This window comes from Haemaphysalis longicornis, unplaced genomic scaffold (assembly GCF_048455015.1).
Source record: "Haemaphysalis longicornis isolate Haplotype H1 unplaced genomic scaffold, Haemaphysalis longicornis Haplotype H1 scaffold_10, whole genome shotgun sequence".
NCBI classification, from domain to species: Eukaryota; Metazoa; Arthropoda; class Arachnida; order Ixodida; family Ixodidae; genus Haemaphysalis; species Haemaphysalis longicornis.
In genome coordinates, this window is record NW_027526204.1 from 5,576,359 (window position 1) to 5,599,586 (window position 23,228).

A 23,228-nucleotide genomic window follows, 5' to 3' on the forward strand; every position below is an offset into this window, starting at 1 on the left:
TTTCCCCAGGAAACATGCTTTAAATCGGCGTCATGAGGAACTTCGCCTGTTGCAAATTCACGGACATTTCGCGGCGCCGAAGGCCGGTGAAATTTTTTGCCCTATTTCGCGGCAAAAGCCGCCGCCATTTTCAAGGTGTTACGTGACATTACGTCACTTTTGCGCAGGCTGAAGTTACAAATGTGATTGTCCCCGCCAACTGTTTGAATCATCTTGAATTCAAAGCGCAAACAAGAAACAATGATGATAGGGAGAGCACGACACAGAGGTGCTGAAATTACGCCACGCCGTCACGTAATTACGCCACGTGTCAGCCAATCACAAAGCGGGCTTGTATTGCACGCAATATTGTTGTTGAATAGCAAAGACAGGCTTACGTTGTCAGGTCCGGAGCATTTATTATGGTTTTTATTGCCGGCCAGGAATTACGCGTTTTCAGTAAATAGAAATAAGGCAAACTTTAGCACTCGCGCTCGTAAACGTCATAAAACGTCAAAATGACGAAGGCACACACAACCGCTTTGTCAACCGGAAGCACGAGGCTAAAATGTAAAGCCAATCAGAAAAGACTGCCGGCCAACCTCCCAGCTCCCTGGTATTTGTGCAGTCGAGAATAAGGCCCGGGAACAGACGTTTGCCCAAATAAAAAGCAACTGGATAAAAGCCAGTGTTTCCAACCAAACAACCGGTTCTGTTACGGTTTGTGTTCGGGTTAAATAATTTCATTCCGGTTCAGTTAAGGTTCAGTTCTGCTTCGACTAATCTATACCCCAAACCGGTTCACGAACCGATTCGCGAACTAGTTCGGAAAGAATAATTTCAACTAACTGGTTCAAGAACTAGTTTAAAGAGAATAATTGTAACTAAGTGGGAAAAATAGTTCGAACGGACAGTCACCAAAACATACATTTCGTTCATTCTAAAGACGGCGTTGTGCGAATATCAGAGGGGTCAATCTTTAGGGAATACATAAACAATTAGGCTGTATCGTCACGTAGCCAAAGACGGCGCAGCCATGTTGAAGTTTATTGGAGTTTATTGGAGCCAACTTTTGCTCCCCTCACGACTCAAAGAATACACAGGTGGTGGAGCAGCAGGTCAACAAAGTGACGTGCGCACACTGTTCAGCCTTCAGGGTTAACCCCGACGTAGACAGCTGCGTCGGGGTTAACGCTGACGGATGCGCCGTCAGCAAGGACGCACCGAAGACCGTGGTTCACGGCATGCCCTCAGTTGCCCGAAGACTCGCTCTAACCCTGACGTGACTCCTGAACACGACGTCCGCCGCAAGGCGCGACACGTAGCCGACACGACCGAGCCTCCCGGCTGAGAAGACGACGACAACGGCTACGCATGGTGCCCGGCCGTCAACATGCACAAGCCGAGATACGACGCCCCGACGCACTCGGAACTCGAGAAAGGCGGCGTCCGAACTCCAGTTGTCTGTCTACGACTTTGATGTAGTTACCCTCATAGACACGGGAGCCGTGCAAATCATTTGAGTCTAAGTCACGTCTAAGTTAAGAAAGTTACGACTACTTGGGAGTATCCGCACATATGCACATCAAGAGACCATCTCGTAACGCCAAGTGGAACATGCACACCACCCGCCACCATAGATGGCACCACGTACCCTGCTACTTAAGCAATGGAAGTGTTTGGGCCTGTTGGTTCATACTTCACACAAAAAACAGCGCTCAAGACGGGACAGAAGAAAGAAGGCTACAGACACAGCGCTGTGTCTGTAGCCTTCTTTCTTCTGTCCCGTCTTGAGCGCTGTTTTTTGTGTGAAATACCCTGCTACGTTTGTCATTTTCCCTTGATGCTCCCGTGGCGTAATTCTCTCCCACGGTGTAATTATGCTGCCACCGCATAATTCCCACGGGAAACAGTGCAATAATTGATCTGCAGACAAAGTTGTGGGAATCGGGGAGAACCGCGACCTGCGATCCCGAGCCTGCGCGCGCTTCGGGAGAGACGCTTGTGCGCTGGAACCGGTCCGGCGCTCCGCTGGTTCGTCGGCGTCCCCCGAGAGATGGCGCCACCGATGTGTGCGGGGATAGGCGCGCGGGCGCGGGCGGCGCGAGCGTGCGCGCACGGGAGAAGGGGAGTCTCGTCGGAGACCCGGTCGGGGCGAGGTCGGCGGAACGCGGCGGTGGTGGATACATGCATCTCAGGTGGGAGCTTTGTTTGTCGCGCGCCGTGAGTGCCTGCCTCCCGTTCGCGGTCACGACCCGGACGGCGTGATTCGTGAACGCCGTCGAGCCTTGTGCTCGCATGCTTTGGGATTCCCCAAATAAACGGCTGTGCTTCGGCACTACTGTCTACTGTGTTCTCGTATCGGCGAACCTCGCTGGGCTGCCGTAGCCATGGGAGCCCGCGTGGTTGAAACGCCGGGAGCTAGCGTGGTGGCTTACGCCAGGACTGGCTAGGCCTCCGAGGAACCACCCCACATGTATCCCACATGGCGCCCGAACGTGGGTCCCGTATTCGGACGAATTCGAGGTTGCTAGCTCCCCGAGAAATGCGTTGCTGCAGTCGTAGCCCGCTACCTTTTGTCCGGAAGACTTCGGACGAAACGCCTCGCGCCAGTCGGTTGCAGGCAGACAGTTATGATGCCCGATACAGCCGTGATGGCAAATGTGTAAACCTTCCTACCCGCACCAGGCGGTGAGTCAGTAGGATACCTCCGAGCACCGCAGTCGCGGCCCGCTTGCGAGACGGGAGGTGCGTAGGCCTTGTTCCAACATGGCGGCGGGTCGCCTTCCTCGTAGCGCCGTCCCCGCGCAGCCGCGCCGGCGGCGCCGGTTGAAGTTTCCCGCAGGCGCGGCGGACACTACCGAGCGAGGGTGCGGTGTTTGGGAGTTCGCAAGCCGCACGATTAGCCCGCCGCTACTGCGCTTCGAGTCCGAGGCGGAGTGTTTTGCCGATTTGACGCCTGACAAAGAGCGAGGGGGATCGCTGAAGAATCAGTCTCCTCTCGCTGCGGGGGGAAGCGGGAGCAATGGGACCGTTGTCTCCGTGCTTCCGGAGTGCGTGCGTCTCGATGCCGTGAAGACTCCGCTCGAGATTGCGTTTAGGCAGTAAGAGCTTCGCGCGGCTCGGCAGCGGGCTCGTTGGTCGCGAGAGATCGCCAGTCTTAGTAAGAGACGGACTCTCAGGCGACCTATACCGGTGATGTGCGCCCGTAAGCCGCTGGTATTGCGGTTGGCGCTGGCTCTACGGCAGCTTGTATTGCTGCGAGTGAGTTGCAGGAGCCCGCCTGCTTGATGCTGACGCTGCGTTGCCGACCAACGCACCAGGCCGAAATAGCTCGGACGGGCGTTTCGATGCCGACAACCCGTAATAGTCAGGCGAGCTGCCTCCAGGCGGGGGTGGCGGCTGGAGCACAGTTGCCGGACTCGTGATTCCGCGAGCAAGCGAACGTGCAAGGGGGCGTCCCCTCGGGCATATTTGTTACCCTATTTGGCGAGATCGTCGATAAGGTTTCCGGCCAGTCACAGGAGATTGCGGAGTCCCGCTGCTCCCCACTTCAAGTTCGGGAATCGTTTAAACTGGACGGTGAGAGCGAGACCTGCAGCATACGGATACCACCGGGAGCCACGCCAGTCACCACTGCCACGGACAGCGAGGATGGCCTGCTGAACCACCGGCGGGGCCGAGCGCGGTTCGTGGAGCTGCTACTCCAGTTGCTGCTCCGGCCTGCCGGGCGGCAGCCAACCGTTCGGGAGGACCTGCGGCCGAAGCGGCCACGGAACCCAGGAGGCGGCGGTATCTGGCGCCTACGCGAGCGGCGCGAGCCTTCGGGCAGCCGCAGTGGGCGCGGCCGTTCCTGTTGCCGCCTCGAGCTGGGAGTGGGGGTCGCATCATGGCGCGACCCCGGCGTTCGTCGGCTGCGGCTGCAGCTACCCCCGGGCCTGCCAACCTGCTGTGCTGCCCAACCGCGAGAGACTTGGAACCATTGCAATGTGTTTGCGGGTTTGTGAGGCGAGCATCGCGACGGCGGCATCGTGTGGCGAACTTTGGTGTGGAGTGGCGTTCGGTGGCTGTTTTGCTGACTTGAGACGTGACGAGTGTGGCTTACCGTGGCGTCACTCCAGCTCAAGTGGCGTCCAGTATTAGGGGGGAGGAGTGTGGGAATCGGGGAGAACCGCGACCTGCGATCCCGAGCCAGCGCGCGCTTCGGGAGAGACGCTTGTGCGCTGGAACCGGTCCGGCGCTCCGCTGGTTCGTCGGCGTCCCCCGAGAGATGGCGCCACCGATGTGTGCGGGGATAGGCGCGCGGGCGCGGGCGGCGCGAGCGTGCGCGCAAAGGAGAAGGGAAGTCTCGTCGGAGACCCGGTCGGGACGAGATCGGCGGAACATGGCGGCGGTGATGGATACTTGTGTCTCAGGTGGGAGCTTTGTTTGTCGCGCGCCGTGAGTGCCTGCCTCCCGTTCGCGGTCACGACCCGGACGGCGTGATTCGTGAACGCCGTCGAGCCTTGTGCTCGCATGCTTTGGGATTACCCAAATAAACGGCTGTGCTTCGGCACTACTGTCTACTGTGTTCTCGTATCGGCGAACATCGCTGTGCTGCCGTAGGCATGGGAGCCCGCGTGGTTGACACGCCGGGAGCTAGCGTGGTGGCTTACGCCAGGACTGGCTGAGGTCCCCGAGGAACCCTCGTATATCCCACAAAGTCGATAACCTTTTACTCCGAACACTCCGTGATGCCGACACCGAACTCCGAACACCATGCTGATGTAACGATCGCCAATGATCACGTCACCCTGCCGCCCCGCGCAAGCTTGATGATCACGGTTTACTGTGAAGATGCTGTCTCTGACGTCGACGCTGTTGTAGAGTGTGACCAAAGTTTCTTTCTCGACCGCGGTGTCTTCGTTGCAAGAGGCATGGCGCTCTTTAAGCAACAAAAATCTCCCGTTTCCCTTGAAAAAATGGTTTCTCAATTTCTGTTGACGTTTTAGTGAGTGCTTATTGATTCAAAGGAAAATCAACACAAAGTCAATGTTCATTGAGTTTAAACATTGAGAACTCAACAGAATTTTCTCAACGACAGAATTGTAATGGCGCATTCCATTTCATTCTTGGCTACCTTGGCTTGCGAAGAAAAACGCAGGGTTGACGTGCGATTGCTCTTATTAAGCCAAATAAAGGAGCTGAGGCTCAATCGCTTGCAGTACTGGCACTGTGGCCTCCTCTGCAAGATCGGTGCCTAAGAAACAAGCGTTAGAACTGCCAGAATTTCAAAAATGCAGCATAAACTAGACACAAGCCACAATATTCGTTGACAACTTAGGTAATCTTTTTAGTCGCTACCGGCTACCGGCTTTAGTCGCTACTGCAGCTACCCAGATGGCCTCGCATGATACCCGAACACCTTTTTTTTATGTTTAAGTGAACCCATGTTCTGTTGTACTCAGAGACCACTGTAATCACTGCATACGGATCTGTACATAGTTGTAAATCAAGTTACGGCTAGAAAAAACAACACCTCGCTGAGTTGGCCGAGATAAAGAAAAAAAAAGCTGAGACGGCCGAGTGGTAACTCGTTCCCTGACTGCTTTGTAGGTCCATAATTTGATCCTTCGTCGAACCTCGCTTTTTTCCCCTGTGAGGGTTTCATTACCTCTTTTTTAAACAAGGGTAAGCGCCTGTTCCTTGGTTTCGATCACACCGACGTTTACCACCCTCTTCCTAATCCTAAAGTAGTTTGTTTTCTCGCACCTTCTCTCTTCAGAAACCCGGCGTGAAAACAAAACCAACACAAAGGTCAAACCTTCTTCACAGTATAGGTATATATACGTATATAAGTTTATTTATTTATTTATTTATTTATTTATTTATTTATTTATTTATTTATTTATTTATTACATATACCTACAGCGCCGATATGGCAATATTGTAGGGGGTTACAATCTTGATGCATAAAGAAATCACAAAAAAGGGCAATACACAAAAGGGCAACATCACTTAGAAATACATTTGGGGAGCATAATACACAACTGTTACATATTACATCACAAAATCCCTAAATTCAAGTTATAAACACATTTAGGACTTTGAAGCAAAAAGATAATTACCAATATTACAGTACTACACAATTTCTGTCAAAAAAGGTGTTGCTATTGCAGTCCGGCAACTGTCCGACACTTTTTGTGTGTATTCATGGCGTCTGTTTTGTGCTGAGTGGTTGCTGCCGCAATTTTTTCAGTTTTATCTATTTCAAGCTTAAATCATAGTTATAAAAGCTTTATAATGTGATGTCTGCCTTTACAACCTACGTGTGTGTTGAACACGCGGGCACGGTAAGAACGATCATCGCCCCATAAAATAGTGCGTGTCAAAGGTGTATGACGTTGCGTCTGAACAAAGTGTGTTGGTGTCCGCAAGGTCAAGACGAGTGAAGAAGGATTTCCCGTTGGATACGTCATTTCGGCTGGGGTAAGTACGCATTTTTTATTATTCTGTACTTGTTTGGAACGAGTTCTGGTGTTTATGGGTCAGTGGCTCTGAGCGTACGTGATTTCGCATACTTGTTTGGGGCACTGATTTACCAATCTAACGTTTCCGCAGCAGCAGTCAGCATCAATTTACGCTGAAGCTAGACCTTGGCTACGATGCTCGCGCTGTAGTACACGGCTGCTAATAATTTCACATCACGAAAGGCTCTTTTAACACCCGGGCGTTTGTTATGTGTCTTTCAAACAGTGCCTTTGCGGATGGAGATCGCAGTGGAAATTTCGTGTGAGTGGCACGACGCTGTGATTAGTACATCTTCGTGAATACCCGCGGTATACCAAGAAATAACCTGAACAGGAAGTGCCCTGGAAATGCATGTGGATAAGCGTACACTTGCTTCCGTGGTATCGTGCGCGTTGTGAAATCTATCCTCGCCTCCTAACAGCTGAGACTGTTAATAGTGCGCGTCGCAGCTTTTGCGCCCGCGAGACCGGCCTCCGCCGTCGCGACCGTGCGCCTCGCGGTCTTCGGGCCCTATATGCGTCGTGCTATGCGTGCCGTATTCGTGAAGTTAGGCAACAACGTCAGGCGTCGTGAAATTGCCGTACTCGCTCGCCAACGCGCCCCGACAGCGTACGCGTTGACCGGGTGCTGCCGGAGTTGTGCTTGAAGAAAAGTATGCAAGAGATCAGGACGCAGGAGGCGTAGTTAAACAGATGAGAATTTACAAAGTGCAGGGGGGAGAAAATAGCAAGGGCAGGAAATGGTGAGAGAGTTGGGGCCGCGCGCCAGCGAGCGAGTGTGGCAATTTCATGACGCCTGACGTTGTTGCAGGGCTTCACGAGTACGACACGCATATGACGGCACCCATTGTAGAGTTCACGTACAGTTCATAGATGCATAAAATTCACATTGAAGGTGAAAGGCGCGCACTTTATCAGACTAGGAGGGGGTGCGATTTCACAACGCCTACGAGGCACCTGCTGATTCCGTTAGAGTAGCTCGCGGGAAGTCTGGGGCCCAATATCAGAGACATTTGTATTTGTTAAGTTAGTGTGGAAAGTTAAGCGAAGTTGCAAGTTCGAGTTATGCAAAAACCGTAGGCTATGCAGAGACTAACAAGAAAGCTGTTGGAACTCACTCAACTCAATTTATATTGGAGAATCGAACTTGCAACGACAAGCCAGGCATTGAAATGGAGGAGCCTCAACTAGCACAAACAAGTTACGATTAAAAGCTAGGGATACAGATGGCCTGCTAGCATGCGTTCTATGCAAATTAGCTTATCAGTGAGCTTTGCATAGTATATTATGCATACCCCCTCACAGTACCCGCGTGTCTAATAAATATACTCTTAGTGTGACATAAATTTCACTTTGGGTGTTGCGGGAATGTTCTTATTAGTGCCTTGGAGGTTACTGTCCTTAAACGATTAAAAATCTGCTTGATGTAAGCATCCTTGCTTTGTGTGTGCTTTTCTACTCATCAAGTGTCAGCACACTCATAGATTATGCACCTCCAAGTGCTGCTGCTGGCTGTCCTGGTTCGGCTGCCTTTCAGTCCAGTCTCAAAGGCTCTGCCAGGGCCTCCCCTTGACAACCGACATTGCACCTGCTGCACCCAAGTACTGCCTGGCCTTTTCTTGGTGCTGCGTACGCTTTGCCGCCAGGAATAGTCATTCCTTCATCCATCATCTGGCCGCTTGGAACACCCGTTCAGAGGCCAGCGCAATTCCTCGACGCATCAGTCTAGGCACTGCTGCCACATTAGTGCACCCACCCATTATGTGCTTTCAGGTTAGTTATTCCAAAGTGTGGAACTTCCCTAGTCATGACGTATTCCTGTTAGCAGTGCTGTGGACTCTGGTTATTTGAAACATTTTCATGAAGCAGTGCTGTGCATTTGGAGCGAGTCATTGTTTGGCAAGGATATTGAAGAGAATCTGGGGCCAATGACTAAAGTGCAAGAAGAGAAAATAAACTGACTTTAAAGCAAGTGTCCGTATTTAATCAAGCCAAGCAAACATTTAGGATCTTTCGATATGGTTTTGAACTTGCAATACAAACTGCTCTGGAACTACTTTAAATTTTAAGTCAGCTTACAATTTTATCTAATTCAGATATTACTGGTATCACTCCTACTATACCGAAAACTACATCTCGCCGTCTGTAGAATTGTGACGACACTTTATTCACAGCCTCTCAGGAACGGAACTATTCTAAATGATTGGAGGGTAACCGAGGTAGTACCAATCTTTAAATCAGGAGACGGTACTTCACCATTAAATTTCCCTAACAGGCACCATCGGGGAAAATTTCATCCACTCATCATCGGGGAAAGTTTCATTCACTCTCAAGTCACTATTTGTGAAATCACAATATCACACTCCAATATCAGCACGGTTTTCACAAGGGTTAGTTGAGAAACACAACTTTCAGGATTTGTTCACGATCTGCATTGATCCATGGACGCAGGCTCAAAAACTGCTGCAGTGTATCTCCATTTTTCGAAAGCATTCAATCGCATTACACACCAGAGACTAATTCTCAAACTTTACCCTAATGTCCTCACTTGAATGAAAGATTTTCATTCTTCTCGACTGCGGTTTACTTTGTGGGGACCAGGGTTCCTACGGCGACCAAGCTCGACCCGCGAGACTCGGTCGCAAGGCTAGCTCGGCTGAACTCCGCCACGGACCGCCGACCGGCTTAGCGGCAGAGAACAGCAAGGAACACACAAGACACAACGAAACGGCCAAACTCGCGTTTATTGGCGCTCAACCAATAGCGTGTTTGACTCCTGGCTCATCCTGACCCAGCCGTCCGGCGAGGATTAGGAGACCGGGGCAATGGGAGACGACAAAGGAAGGGGAAAGCCGGATCTCCGGTACTCACGTCTGTCTTCGTCGCTTGCTCGAACCAAAGAGACCCTTCCTTCGTCCCGTGCACCAAGACCGGCCCCCCGGGGCCCCGAAAAGCCAGTCACGTGACGAGCGACCGCCGCCCCACCGCCGCGACGGGAGAGACGCACCAGCCGAGGGGAGAGAAGGAGCCTTCCCCCCTCGCCTTGGCGACGGGCGGCGAGGAATGGGGAACGCGCCAGGAGTTTCCCACATCCCTCCCCCCTTTCATCGACGCCCCTCGGAGTCGAGGGTTTCGGCCGGTGGTGGTCTCACTGCTTGTTGCGCTGCCTCGTCCACTCCTCGGGGTCCAAACAGTCAAACGCCGCACGTGGGCAACTGCGCCACAGTCCACGTTGCACCGCACATTGCCGCCACATAGCACACATAGTTCGCCACAATCCGCCGGTTGACCCGCTTTCGGCAGTTTGCACACAAAGACGGCTGCGTGCACTGTCGGCCGGCCCGTGGTCCGCAGGCCCCGCCGGTGAAGTTGGCTGGGCCGTTTGAAGACAGGGCCGTTTGAAGCAGGCTGCTCCCAGGCGGTCAGTTCGCCCCGCCACGGCGCGTTTGCTTGCCGCACCACCGGCGGCTTCCGCGGCGTACGGGTCAGCAGTGACGATCCCTGACGACTGGACCCGGGCTGGAGGCCGCGTTCGTGGTGCTGCCTCCGAGGGGGCGGGCTAGCCAAGCGCCGACGATGGCTGCCGCTCGGCACACCTCCGGCGGGCGCCTCCGCCAACAGGGGGCGGGGCGCGATCAGCTGACCGCAGGAGCCGCCCCGCCGCGCAGCTCGCTCGCTGTACGGGCGGCATGGTGCTGTTTCGGCGTAGACAGCCGCTGGGCTCTGGTTCCCCCAGGGTAGCGGCTGGCCCGGCTGCCTCGCAGCAGGCCTGGCGTGCTAACGTCATGACTGAAGGGTAACTCGGACCCTGGGCGTGCGGGCTTGAACCCTCGGGAGATGGTGGCCCACCCGGTCAGCGGACTCGCCGATTGCGGGTGTTGTAGCGGTGCGTCGGGAGACTTCACACCGCGCCTCCGTCAAGCTCGCGGTCTCGCGCGCCCGAGGTTGGAGCGTCGGCAGTATCTTCCCTCTGAAAGTACTGCTTCAGCTCGCCCACGTGAATGGGGCCGCTGATTCGACCCGAAATCGTGTCTCTCACCTTGTAGTTTAGCCGCGAGAACTTCTCGGCGACTACGAACGGTCCAACCCACCTGGGTGCGAGACCTGCCGCGAACCCCGCGCTAGCGTTGCTTAGCGCGTGGGTCCGTTTCAAGACGGTGTCGCCCACCTGGGACGCCACGTCTCGATGAGCTCGGTCATAGGCCACCTTCTGGTCGGCCCTGGCTTTACCGCGACTGCGGTTTGCCTCCTTGATGGCGTCCGCCAACCGCTCGCGCAAGCGCCGTGCGTAAGCCGCGTCTGCTGCTTTCGCGGGGACTCCGTTCGGCCGTCAGGCCAGAACCGTATCCGTCGGCGTGTTCAGCTCTCTGCCGAACATCAGGAACGCTGGCGTGAAAGCCGTACAGCGATTCACGCTTGTGCGCAGAGCGAAGGAGATTGAGCTCAAGTGCTCGTCCCAGTCTTTTTGCCGTCTGGCATATGCTCCGAGCAGTGTCTTCACGTCACGATTGCGGCGCTGCGTCACGTTGGACTGGGGATGATAGCACGATATTGTTTGCTGCTTGACAACCATGATGTGAAACATCCTTGATGTGAAATACGTGGCGTTGTCAGTAATCAGCCGCTCCGGGAATCCGTAGTGACAGAACACCTCGGACAGCTTTTGCAGGACCTCCTGTGCTGTCGCTTTGCGCAGCGGATAGAGTTCAGCAATCCCACTGGAGTGGCATGTCTCCACGAGTACAAACTTGTACCCTCTCTTGCTGCACGGCAGCGGGCCCATCAGATCGCACGCCAGGATCTCCCACGGCTTTGTGCTCACGAAAGGCTGTAGCAAGCCCGGCGCCTTACCGTCTAGCGGTTTACGCGCTTGGCAGTCGTGGCATGTGCGTATGTAACTACATACTTGTGTCTTCATGCCGGGCAGGTAGCATACCGACAAAGCTTCCGCCATGTCTTTGGTGCGCTACCGTGACCGTCTGCGTCGTGGTAGTGCTGCAAAACAGCACACCTAAGCTTGCGCGGGATCACGGCCTTAAAACAATCGTCTGAGTCGTTTTTGCCGGGCACGTACTTCAGCAGAGCCCCGTCGGCGTCAAGCAGGTAACTCTCCAGCTCACTCGCAGCAATACCAGCTGCATTAGAGCGCGCGCCAACCACAATACCAGCAGCTTCCTGGACCCCGTCATTCTCCGGTGTTCGATTTACCTGAGGGTCCGTCTCTTCACTAAGACTGGCGATCATCTCCCGACAAAACAAGTCCTCCTGCTGAGCCTCGATTAGCTCTTCCCGACTGAACACAACCTCGAGAGGAAGTCTTCCCCCGACGAGATGCACGTGCGCTGAGCGTTCGGTGCACGGGGAATCCCGCACATCGTGCTCCTCCCGCGCCGAGAGAGTTTGCTGGCCCCCAGCATCCTCCTTGGCTTCTCCGGCCGGTTGGGTGTCGTTTACCGGCGCCCGTGACAGCGCGTTGGCCACCACGTTTGTGGCACCTTTGCGATAGCGTACTTTGTACTCGAAGCGTTGCAATGTCAGGGCCCGTCGCGCGAGCCTCCCGCAGGGTTCGCGGAGACGGGAAAAGCCATGTCAGGGCCATGTGATCGGTCTCCATCGTGAATTTGACCCCATCCACGTACATCCAAAACTTGCGAAGTGCATAGATTATGGCCAGACACTCCTTCTCGGTGATCGAGTGTTCTGCTCCTTTGGTGTCAGCGCACGGCTCGCAAAAGCCACGGGTCGCAGTTGCTCTCCGTCCGCCTGGAGGAGGACTGCCCCTAAGCCGAGGTCACTCACATCTGTCTGGATAACGAACGGCCTGTTCATATCCGGCAGTTTCAGCGATGCAGTGTTTGCAACAGCTTCCGCCAGCTGGCGTTGGCTGCTTTAACCGCCATGAGGATTGCGCGGAACGACGACACGAACAGGAGACAACAGGACGAGCGCAACTAACAACTACTTTATTCAAGGGCTTACGCCCCCAAATATCAGACAATTTGGCGCATGCGCCGAACATACATGTTCGAAACGCCAAGAATAAACATGTCAACCCTACAGACAAGACTTTAACAACTCAGACTCGAAAAAGCATTCCCAGTCCTTTGTGAAGTGCGCGAAAGGCGTCGTTTACGAAATTCCACTGACAACTGGGCGCTGCGTGAACGATCGTGCAGGGGAGCATGAGCGCACTTTGGGAGAAATAGATGCTAGAACTAACTTGACGGAGCACTGCAAAAATTGCGAAAAAAGTGGGTGCAGGCCGTGACTGAATGAGACTAGGATTCTTGGCCGGGGCAGCAGTGATGTCGCGCGGGTGATAATGGAAGCCTTCATGATAAAGAATGCGCACAATTGCGTGAGCGACACATCTTTGGCTTTGTATAAAAGCGAGTCTGAATTGTTAAAGTCTTGTCTGTAGGGTTGACGATGAACAGGTTTATTCTTGGCGTTTCGGTTAAAGTCTTGTCTGTAGGGTTGTCGATGAACATGTTTATTCTTGGCGTTTCGCACACGTATGTTCGGCGCATGCGCCAAATTGTCTTATATTTGCCGGCGTAAGCCCTTGAATAAAGTAGTTGTAAGTTGCGCTCGTCCTGTTGTCTCCTCTTCGTGTTGTCGTTCCGCGCAATCCCCATGGCTGTTCAAGTATCAGACCAACTAGCCCGTCAACAAATCTTGTTGGCTGCTTTCCTGCTCCTCTCCCCACTCCCAAGGGGAGGATTTCCTCAACAATTTTGTCAAGTGTGCTTGCAGGCGCACGCAAGCGGGGATAAACTGGCGGTAGTACACACTAAGAAAAAAAGGAGTCCCTGTGACCCTCTTTGGGGGGTATTTACTTGCCACAGATTTGACTCTTCATCGACCCCTTTCGCAGAGTCACGCTACTCTTATTGAAAGGGGGTCACACGGACCCCGTCGCAGTAGTCACAGTAGAATATGGGTGACTACCTCCTTAGAGTCAGCACTGACTGCCACGAAAGAAAAAAGAGAGTCACGGGACCCCTGCCTGATGATCATCGCGACCCTGTAACAAGAGTTGTGAGGACGCCCCCTTTTAAAGAGTCCCGTGATGCTTGGGGCGACAGAGTCGTGGAAGTGTATGGGTGACCTTCCCAGAGATGGTCAGTAATACTGCTGGTGGAATCATTGCAGTATACGTGCAAGTGCAATTTTAGCCCACATGCATGCAGCTTCATGAGCAGTTTCATACAAGTATAGCAAAGCAAACCAAAAGTATTTGAAAATTATTTTATTAAAGACGAAAGTGATACACATTTGAATGAAAAGCCAGCTTAGGGTATCACAGCTGTTTTAAACCACAAAATAACCAGCAAATAGCCTAAAAATACAGATACACTAAGCATGTTTTACTGCTTGCTATGGCTTGTCACAGCGCAGGTTTGCTAGACTAACAGGCATGATATTAAATCACAAAAACAAGTTTTGTGTTAACCAGCTTTGCATACCTGCTGGTGCAAGGTTAAACTGGTGTGGAAATAAATTGCAATAATTTTTAAAGGCTTCTTTCCTTGTTGCTGTTTTTCTAAGGCAGACTTCTTACACAAGTCCATGAAGTCAATCCAGAAATCTTCACAAGCCGTGCACAAGCGTTGCAAGGTGTCCTCGGGTCCTGGCGTCTCGGGCCAGGCCTTGTCTCGGACCTGCCAGAAATATCAATGAAAAGAAATTGAACGATAGGACAAAAGCAAAATGAAATTGTAGCCAGCACAGTAAAATCATCAACAACAGGCTAACTGCCCAGTGCCTGACAAAAGAGAGGGCGAGGAGCACACCTCTTGCCATTACATTTCCTTGCTTCACCATTTGGCTTTTGTTATGAAATGTTTTGTATGAGGGAACATATGTATAATGTATGAAGTCACATATGGACACCCCAGAAATGCAAAGGCTTCAAAAATTATTGCATCCATAAAGAGGATTTGAAAGCTCCAGGGAGGGAGACTAAGAAGTTATGAGTGCAAAAGGCTGCTACTCCCCCCTTTTGATGGTATGAAAATATCTATGTAAAGCTTAAAGGCAGCACGAGTAACAAAGTAGTAAGTGAAATGAGACACCTGCTGCACAAAGGGCATGCTCCACACTGCAAAACACTGGAGGGGTACAAAGTCTAACTCAAACTGTTCAGTAAAAAGCATGAGGCAAGTTGGTACATAGTTCTTAAAAAGTCGAGTCCATAGCACATGACAAAGAAGATAGGACAAGCACTTGCTTGCAACTAAGTTTATTGAGTGCGTCGTCTAAAATGACACCCTTTAATAGTGGGCCGCACAATGGTAACACAGGAATCATAGTGAAGTTTCTAAATATTCAAGCTCATTGCAATACAGGTTCACTGTGCTCCTGTTTTTTATGTAATAAACATCTAAAAGCTCCCAAATCAGTGCTTTAGCTTCTTTGCAGAAGTCAAACTTGGCCCAAGAAAGGCTTGTACTTGCATGACTCGCAATGAGTGGGTACATGCAAAACGCCAAGGGACAAATTGGATACATCGACTTTCCAGATGGGAACGACACATCATAGATTCCCCCCATTCCCTGGGCAAAAACCGCTGGGTGTGCTGCTTGTTGCGCTTTTCTTTTGCTTTTAGGCTTGATAGCAATTTGCCTGAACCTTCTATCTACGCTTCACTGATTAACTTTGACGCTTTTTTAAAGTTATTCAATACGCTGACTATATTTTCTACTCTGCATGCAATGTCTGCACCCCGTTTCGTTTTTCCTTCAACAGTTTTTAGCTTAAGTGAAAGCATGAAGCACTAAATAATGCTTACAGTTGTAGTTATCTAGATCACACTTATTACTGATGGAAAAGAAACCTAAGTTGTCAGTACAAAGGGCACCACTGCCTTGTTACGTGCCTCGGTTTCTTCATGTTTTAGTGGCCACAAGAAAAAATTTTAAACCACTTGTCTATTTGAATTATTGTCAACGCGTTTAGTTTCTGTACCCTGATTTTTTAACTTCTCATATAATTAAATTTGGCACAAAACTTGTTCCAAAGTTTCTAATTCCCTGGATGGGCTTTTCTGCACGAGTGGTGAGCGATGCAGTAAAGCTGACACTACAGCCTTCATGGGACATGCCACAATAATTAGTTTCCCTATCCCAATTTATTGACTTTGGATGTCCAATTTTTTGTTCTCGAACTTCTCATGCACTAGAGGGGCTTCTCTGCACAAATTCAGAGTCATGCAGTAAAGCTGACACCAGCGTTGATTTCAACTCTTTTGTTACCGCAGAAAATTGACAAGTTTTTAGGGCTCTAAGAAAACATTTCTTTTTGCTAAATGTGTTGGTTAGGCACATAGTGCAGTGGCAAAAATGCGGATGATTCAACGCCCTTGCTAGCACCAGTTGTGTAATGTTTGCATAAATAATGATCTCAAAAAAAAAAACCCAAATCACAATTTTGTCACCGTAAAGAAAAATGAAAAAAAAAGTTGTGTATAACAAACCACCAATAGCGGAAAAAATTTAGAATACGCATTTTGAAGGTTTACATTAAAAAATCCTGTCCAAGAAAAAATTCACTAGTGAAAATTAATTTGTCCCCGTGGTGTCCACGTGGTGCTTGCACGCATGGTGCCCGCGTCTCGTGGTGAAGCCGAACATTCATTCCAAAATATACACAATTTTGGATGGTTCTCTGAAATGGTTTGATATTATTAGGGGCCCAACTTAGTCCCCACGTGATGTAAAAACATCTTATTAAGGACTACAGCAAGCACCAGATTCACGGCAAGCAAGAGATGCCAAAAAATCCACTTGGAATTTAAAACCAATCTCAGTGGTGCATTTTTGTTGACATTCTGATCATCACTTATCTACCAGAACTTCCACTTGCGGTTTATTGTCATCTTCTGACTCGCTATGGTAGCCCTGCTTGCAGGAATAACTTGCGATGCACTAGAATTGTGCCCAGCAAGCTTTCGCACGGCGAAAAGAGTGCTGCCTAACATTTTCAAAAAGGCACCATATCAAACCTTTTGGAGACTGCCAGAATAGACAGTCGCAGTAAGAAGCAACACTAGACCTCCAAAATAGCCTCGTACTAACAAAACTGGCCAGTGAACAGCTGGCAGTGTTCAAGGCTGATTGGAAATCTCTACTTGTCTGAGCTGATATCCGATGACTTGGTGTTATTTTTTGAGTTTCAGCTGGAGCTGTTATCGCAAAAGTAGGGCATGAGTGAAGCCATATCACAAAAGGCGTTCTTTTTTCGAGGAATAGTAGAGGGCGACGGGGGTGCTATGGAAAATCGGCTTGAAGTTGGGTAACTGCGTAGTAGCACGAAATATTAGGTTTGCAACACACAAACAGAATGAAAACTGCTCGATTCGCGGCCGCGGCGGCCGCTTTTCTGATGGAGGCGAAAATCAAAAACGCCCGTGTGTACGAGATTTCAGCGCACGTTAAAGATCCCCAAGGTGGTCAAAATTAATCCGGAGCCCTCCACTACGGCGCGCCTCATCGCCTGCGTTGCGTCGGCGCGTTAAACCCTACAATCAATCAATCAGAATGAAAACTGCTGGAAAGTGACTCAAAATGCCAGGTCCACTTGATACACATGCGGGGAACCTTCAGAAATAAGCTTTCACAAAATAAAACGACCCTTTCTTTGAACCAAAGCTCAGTAGTGGAAAGCTGGTGTCATTTCCAGGTAATTATCATGTCACTGCCATCGGATTGTAAAACTGGCAAAATGATTTGGTATTTGGCTTGCTGGAAGACTTTTGGTCAAGAAAATTCCATGGTAATGCAGCATGACCACGAGTCGCATGCTTTTTTATCAAGCGCAGCAGCAACGCTCCCTTCTGAGAAAACATACACACCTCACCTTGCAAAAAACTGCCGGAAATCTCAAGGTTGCCTAAACGTGTAGTGTCTAGACTAACCACCGTGGTACATGAGAAACAACTACAACATCACAAAATCGGCAATATAAAGCACCGATCACCGATCATCAATGCTGTATATTCCTGATATCCATGTTGTCATTTCTCTTGCAACTAACGCATCCCACTGGTTAGTCTAGGCACTGCAGTTTTAGAATCAGTTCTAATTTTCCTGCTCTGGCTACACTGAAATTTCTGACGGTGTTTTTGAGGGTTGAGCAGCATGTGTTGTTTCGATAGGTGCCATGGCTGCTGCGCTATACAAAAAAGGATGTCACTTGTGGTTACGCTGCATTACCATTAGATTTTTTGATCAAATGGCTCACAGAAGTCAAGTATCAAATGATGTCGTCAGCTTTGCAATCCGACTGCGTTTAAAGGTGAGAACTACCAGAAAATGACACCAGGTATGCACTAGTGAGCTTTGGTTTAGAGGACGGGTAGCTTTTTTTCAGTCAAAGTATTCGTGGATGTCTCCGCATGTCTGACAAGTGCACTTAGCATTTTCAGCCCTTTTCCTCTCATTTGTTTCATTTCTGCATTGCGCAATTTATATTTGGCACTACTAGACAGAGAACTTCAAACCGATTTGCCTTAACGCCTACGTTGCCCACTACTTTTCCTCAAAAAAAGCATGCCGTTTGTGATTTCACTTCACCCATGCCTTACTTGTGCAATAAGAGTTCCAGTTGAAAGTCAATTGATAACCTCAAGTCATCGGACATCAGTTAAGGCAAGGAGAGAGCTTAAAATTGGCATCAGTTTTGATTCTGTACGAGGATATTTTCGGAGGTCTAGAGTTGCTCCTCAGTAGAACTACATATTCTGACAGTCTGCCACAAGTTTGGTATTGTTTGTTTTCTAAAATGTTAGGTGGAGGTGCAATGCAGGAGGCTCATAGAGCTGAACGCCTTTTTCATTTGTCATGCAACAGTTACTCGGGGATAGCTAGCTGGGCACTGCTCCAGTGCATCGCACCTCATTCCTGAAAGCAGGGTTAGAAAAGTGAGCCAGAAGATTATAACAACCAGCAAGTGAAAGCTTCAACAGGTGCATGATAGTAAACTGACAGTGAACGAGTTTTGTTTTCAGCCCCAAGCAGTTTTTGTCCTATCCCGAATTTTTACCTTACCATTAATGCAATGTCAACCATTGACAAGATGTTTCTACATCATGTGGGGACAAATAGTGCCTCTAATAATGCCAAACCACCCGATTTTTTTTCAGTAAACTATCCGAAATTGCATATTCTGAAACAGAGGTAGGGCTTCACTGCAGAACGAGGGCACCACACATGGTAACATGTTTTTCATATCTGACAAATTGTACTGGGCAACTAAACTTTTTTCCAAGATGTGTTTTTTATGTTTGGCAAAAATTATACTCCAAACTTTTTAAACTATTTGCGAACTGATATACACAACTTATCCATATTTGCAACGTTTGGCCAAAAACTGATTTTGTTAATTTGCGAATCTGCTCTTGTTGGAAAGGGCATCGAATAATCTGCATTTTGAGCTGATGCAGAATGTGCCTAATCAATATGTTTACACAAAAATGTTTTGTTAGACCCCAAAAATTGGTAGACTTTCTGCGATAAAAAGAAAGTTACCGGCCTGTCTGCGTGCCATATTCCGAAGTCTATTCTTAGCAGATATCAGCGTCAACGCCAGAAGTAGTGTACTTAGCGAGCATCGCAATGCATACGGCAGCTTCTGGATTTTCGGGCCGTCTCGAGCGTTTTGATGTTCGGGACAGGTTTTAGTAGTAGGAAGCATCGCTTCGTTCACAGAAAAAGAATTACCTTTTAAACTCTAGCTTTAATCAGCTGTCATGAGACAAATTCAACCAAGCTATTTTTCTTAGAAAACTGTTACTAAAGACAACTGTTTTTCTAGTGGCTCATTTTATTCATGACTAGTTGGCTGAAGTTGTTGAAATTGCAACTGTGTGAGAGCTTTTTATGAGTTGAATATGGGAGCTTTAACCTAATTGCTTGTAGTATTAGCATGACTAGGCCGATCTGGAAGACCATTTCGTGAGAAACGAGCGTTATCACTGCCAAAATAGCTTAAAAATACAAAACCCACCCACACATCAAGATATTCATTGATGCCAGGGTCCGTATGGGAAATTTAGGAGGTGTGTCACGGTGTCACAGTGGTGGCGTGGTTATCAGACCAGGTAGTTGTTTTGAAGGTTGGTAGCTAGTAGCTCACAATATACCTTTTTTGTCTGTTTCTTCGGGTTTTTTTTTGGAAGATTATTCGGAGCGAGATTATAGAGAAATCGATAGATGATTTTTGAAGACTGGGAACGATTCCAAGAAATTTAAGCAATTTCGCTGACACAACCGTTTTTCTAAAAATTCTAAAACCACACAAAGAAGCAACACTCAGTTTTTCCAAAGCTCCTGCGAAGCGATTTCATTAAAAGTAATTACTGCTGCACTTACCAGTGCTTCTCTGAAGGCTTCGACACCACTTTCATTCAGCAAAACAGGCCGCAGGACAGTGTATCCACCCCTCTTGCATCTAATGATAAAAAAAATACATATCACTGACATGGAAATTAATAAGATGTGGGGGACCAACAAAAGAGTATAGAGGAGGCCATAAGGAAAAATATCCACAGGGCTCCAGCTTAACAAATGCAATGTGGTAATTGCTACGTTCCTCATATTTTCACGGTGTATTAACAATTGCTTTATTATCAGGGTCTCTACTTCCGCACTACTTTCATTTAGCAGTATTAGAAGTGGAACTGGATTACAAGTTTGTGAAAAACGCGGAATTGCTGTAAACACACAGATGACAACGTCAGCACTGTTTCTGCAGCAAGCAAGCAATAACACATGCAGTAAAGGGTCCATAAAGACTGAATACAGGTTTGTTTAGTTTGAAAGAACTAGCTTTTCAGTACTCACTCGGCTCCCTTCCAAGCCGGAAATACATTAGTCAGAAATACGCAAGCAACACAGAATATTTTCAAATTTCTCACTGAGGCTTTGGCATGAGAGACGCAATATGGGCTAGCACTAAAAAATGTCGACAGACAAGAGTCTTCTGCCGGCCCTGCTACATTAGAGTGGCGCTTCTCCACCACGTCCTCTTAGGTGTTTTCCTAGCATTTTCCGGGCATGTGTTCGCTTCTAAACTTCACTTCACATGAGACTACTGCCCTGGTCAATGAAGGGAGAAAAACTGCTTCTTCGTGTGTTGTGGCCCACAAAAATGATTAAACATATCAGATGTGCAATATACATAGCAAAAGTTGCCGCAAGTGAAGACAGAAGCCGCACCGCACATAGTGAACTCCGTCTGGAACAACTTCTATCTAGCCTGATAATTTTACTTAGATTTTGTTTCGACGGTAGGCCATATTTGGCCCCTCGCACCAATTTGAGCCCTCCGGGAAGGCGTTGTTGCACTGTTCCCTTCAAGTTTCCATTCTTCTATTGCTCCCTTTGTCAATTTCTGCTCTTAAGGCTGACCAGCCCTCCTTTTCTTCTGTCCCCTATTTTACCCTCTCCCAGTCTCCTTTCCCTTTGTGCTATCGAGAATAACTGGTTTGCATGTTTTCATTTATGTTGGTTACATTGCTCACAAAACCGGAGGGTGGAAAAAAAACTTTTCCGAACTAGTGTTTGCCGTGCTCGGCATTATTTTAGTGTAATATTGCCTTGAGGAAGCTTTGTCCACTGATCAAATCTGTCTGAATATTCAAATCCTGGTTAGGGTTTCTACAGCTGTTGTATGAAGGTTTCAACGTATTCATAGTATTTCAGGATTCCTTCACCTGCTTTTCTCAACGGAATTGGCGGTGGCCAATTTTTGGGCCAGAACGTTTCGCGTGGAATGACCCATTAGTATTATGAAGCTTTGGTTTTTTTATGTGAAGCCTTTGGTGCGTAAACAAAAAGCACAAAACTGACACAACCTCTCTGGGAATAAAAAAGAAGTGACACCAAGGTTCAATTTTTAACAATTTTCACAGCATTTTAACATCCAAAGATGCCTTCGTGCAATAACAGTAGCTAACCGTTATTTGGAATTAATTTGAAATCAACAATATTTATGCGATCTCTAGGAGAGCAAATGGTGGTTACGAGCTGAACTGAAAGAACTAAGATAGAGACAAGTGTAATACAAATCTCCAAAAAGGCAAAGTACCCCGTGAGCATGGACATCCACAGGACTTGAGGATTAAGAGCAGGCATACCTGATAGAGCCAAAGGTGAAGGCAAAAAGTAAGGGCAGGAGCAGTTGCAACAAATGACAATTTTACACAGACGTCAACCGCACAAGCAATTCCAAAGCAGGCACAAGCAAATTTTATATCCCCTGAAACCTACTACAAACCGGCATAACCTCACACAGCCATGTCGATGAAAATCTGCAGCCCTGCAAGATTTTACCCGCTGTTATGACATGTTTCAAATGCTGGGTCTTTCCATGCCAAACAGCCAAGTGTATGGTGCTTGACACTCTAACCTTTCGGGAAAAATTAATTGTTGATGCGAAGATTCTCTTGGCCTTGCAGGAGTGTGACACGTTCACACGGAACTCGGGAGAAAGGGAACAGAATGAGTTACAATGTCGAACGGTGAAAGGGAAACTTAGCACCAAACAAGGACACAAGGGTCACCGTGCAGCCCCCGAAATCCAGTTCAAGCGAAGAGAAAAACGGAAATGCTCTCACCAACACGAGAATTCAGCGATGTGTGCCGCGGTCATCGTTGGTCCAGGTTGCAGCAGAGCATTGGCCCCCGAATGCATGTACTGCTCGGACAAAGCAGCACAGGCAGCACCACGCCCTGCGTGGCAGGTGTGGTGATCCATCCTGGGCCGTGGCCACCAACCGCGGCCAGGTGTAGAACCGAGCCCGGTTGTCTGCAAGCCAACTCGCTCGTCTGGAACCTCTGGTACACAGAATCCGCAGGCCCATCTCCAGTCCTGGTTAGCTCACCAGCTTCAGAGTCCTCTGGTTCCGCGATCGGCCTCCACCCGAACCTTGTTCCTTGCTTGAGCACCTCCTCCTTAATTAATGTAGACAAGCTGATGTGTTTATGGCTCTGAAATACAGTACATACAAAATATAACGAGAGGGAAGATGAAGACTTGGTTGCTGGCTAGTTGAAAGACTGCGCAAAAGATGAGGGTGACAGGAAGAGCGCTGAAGCATGTCTACTTGTGCAACACTGGTCTGCACGCTGGAGTAATGCCCAAGTGACAACATGTCTGGCAGACAATAATGATGCAGGCGACTCACTAAATACAGAAAGTACACTCTGAGTGTGTGATCAGGACATGTAATATTTTGCACAGCTTTATGTCGGGCTAATTGGTGTAAGCTTTTGAAGGAAAATTGCTCTTGTTACGATCACAGAGACGGGCACAAGAAAAACGTCCGCTTTCACGAGAAGATGGCGCCGTCTACTCGTGAAATTGTACGTAGTTTTCTTGTGTCCGTCTATGTGATCATAAAAAGCACAACCTACCTTCAAAAGAATATTTAGCATGCTCCAGGCTTCTTTTGATGCCTATATTAAAGTATTCATTTTGCATTGGGGCCTATTTTCTTTACCTGCAAATATCGCGCGAACGTGACAATACATGCCAATATGCCATTCATAATGGCTTTTCCCCATAACAAGGACACTAAACGGTCCCAACAAGTTTGCCTATACGGGCAGACCAGTGTTAAAAATGACGCTGCACCAAAGGGTTCAAAACGATTTACACCCCCCATGTACTGTTTTTTTTTTTGTAGTTCGGTTTGTTATTTCACGAAACGTCAAAGAAGAAAACTACAGAATAAAA

The 23,228-nt window shown here is 48.9% G+C and overlaps 1 long non-coding RNA gene across 1 annotated transcript; it reads right to left on the reverse strand.

Moving 5' to 3' along the window:
* Positions 1-13,725: 13,725 nt before the first annotated feature.
* On the reverse strand, positions 13,726-21,541 carry LOC144158146 (uncharacterized). The gene is made up of 2 exons (XR_013319951.1): positions 19,862-21,541; positions 13,726-14,152 (listed from the first exon to the last, which is right to left on the reverse strand). It is a non-coding gene; the product is annotated as an uncharacterized LOC144158146 (long non-coding RNA).
* Positions 21,542-23,228: the final 1,687 nt, after the last annotated feature.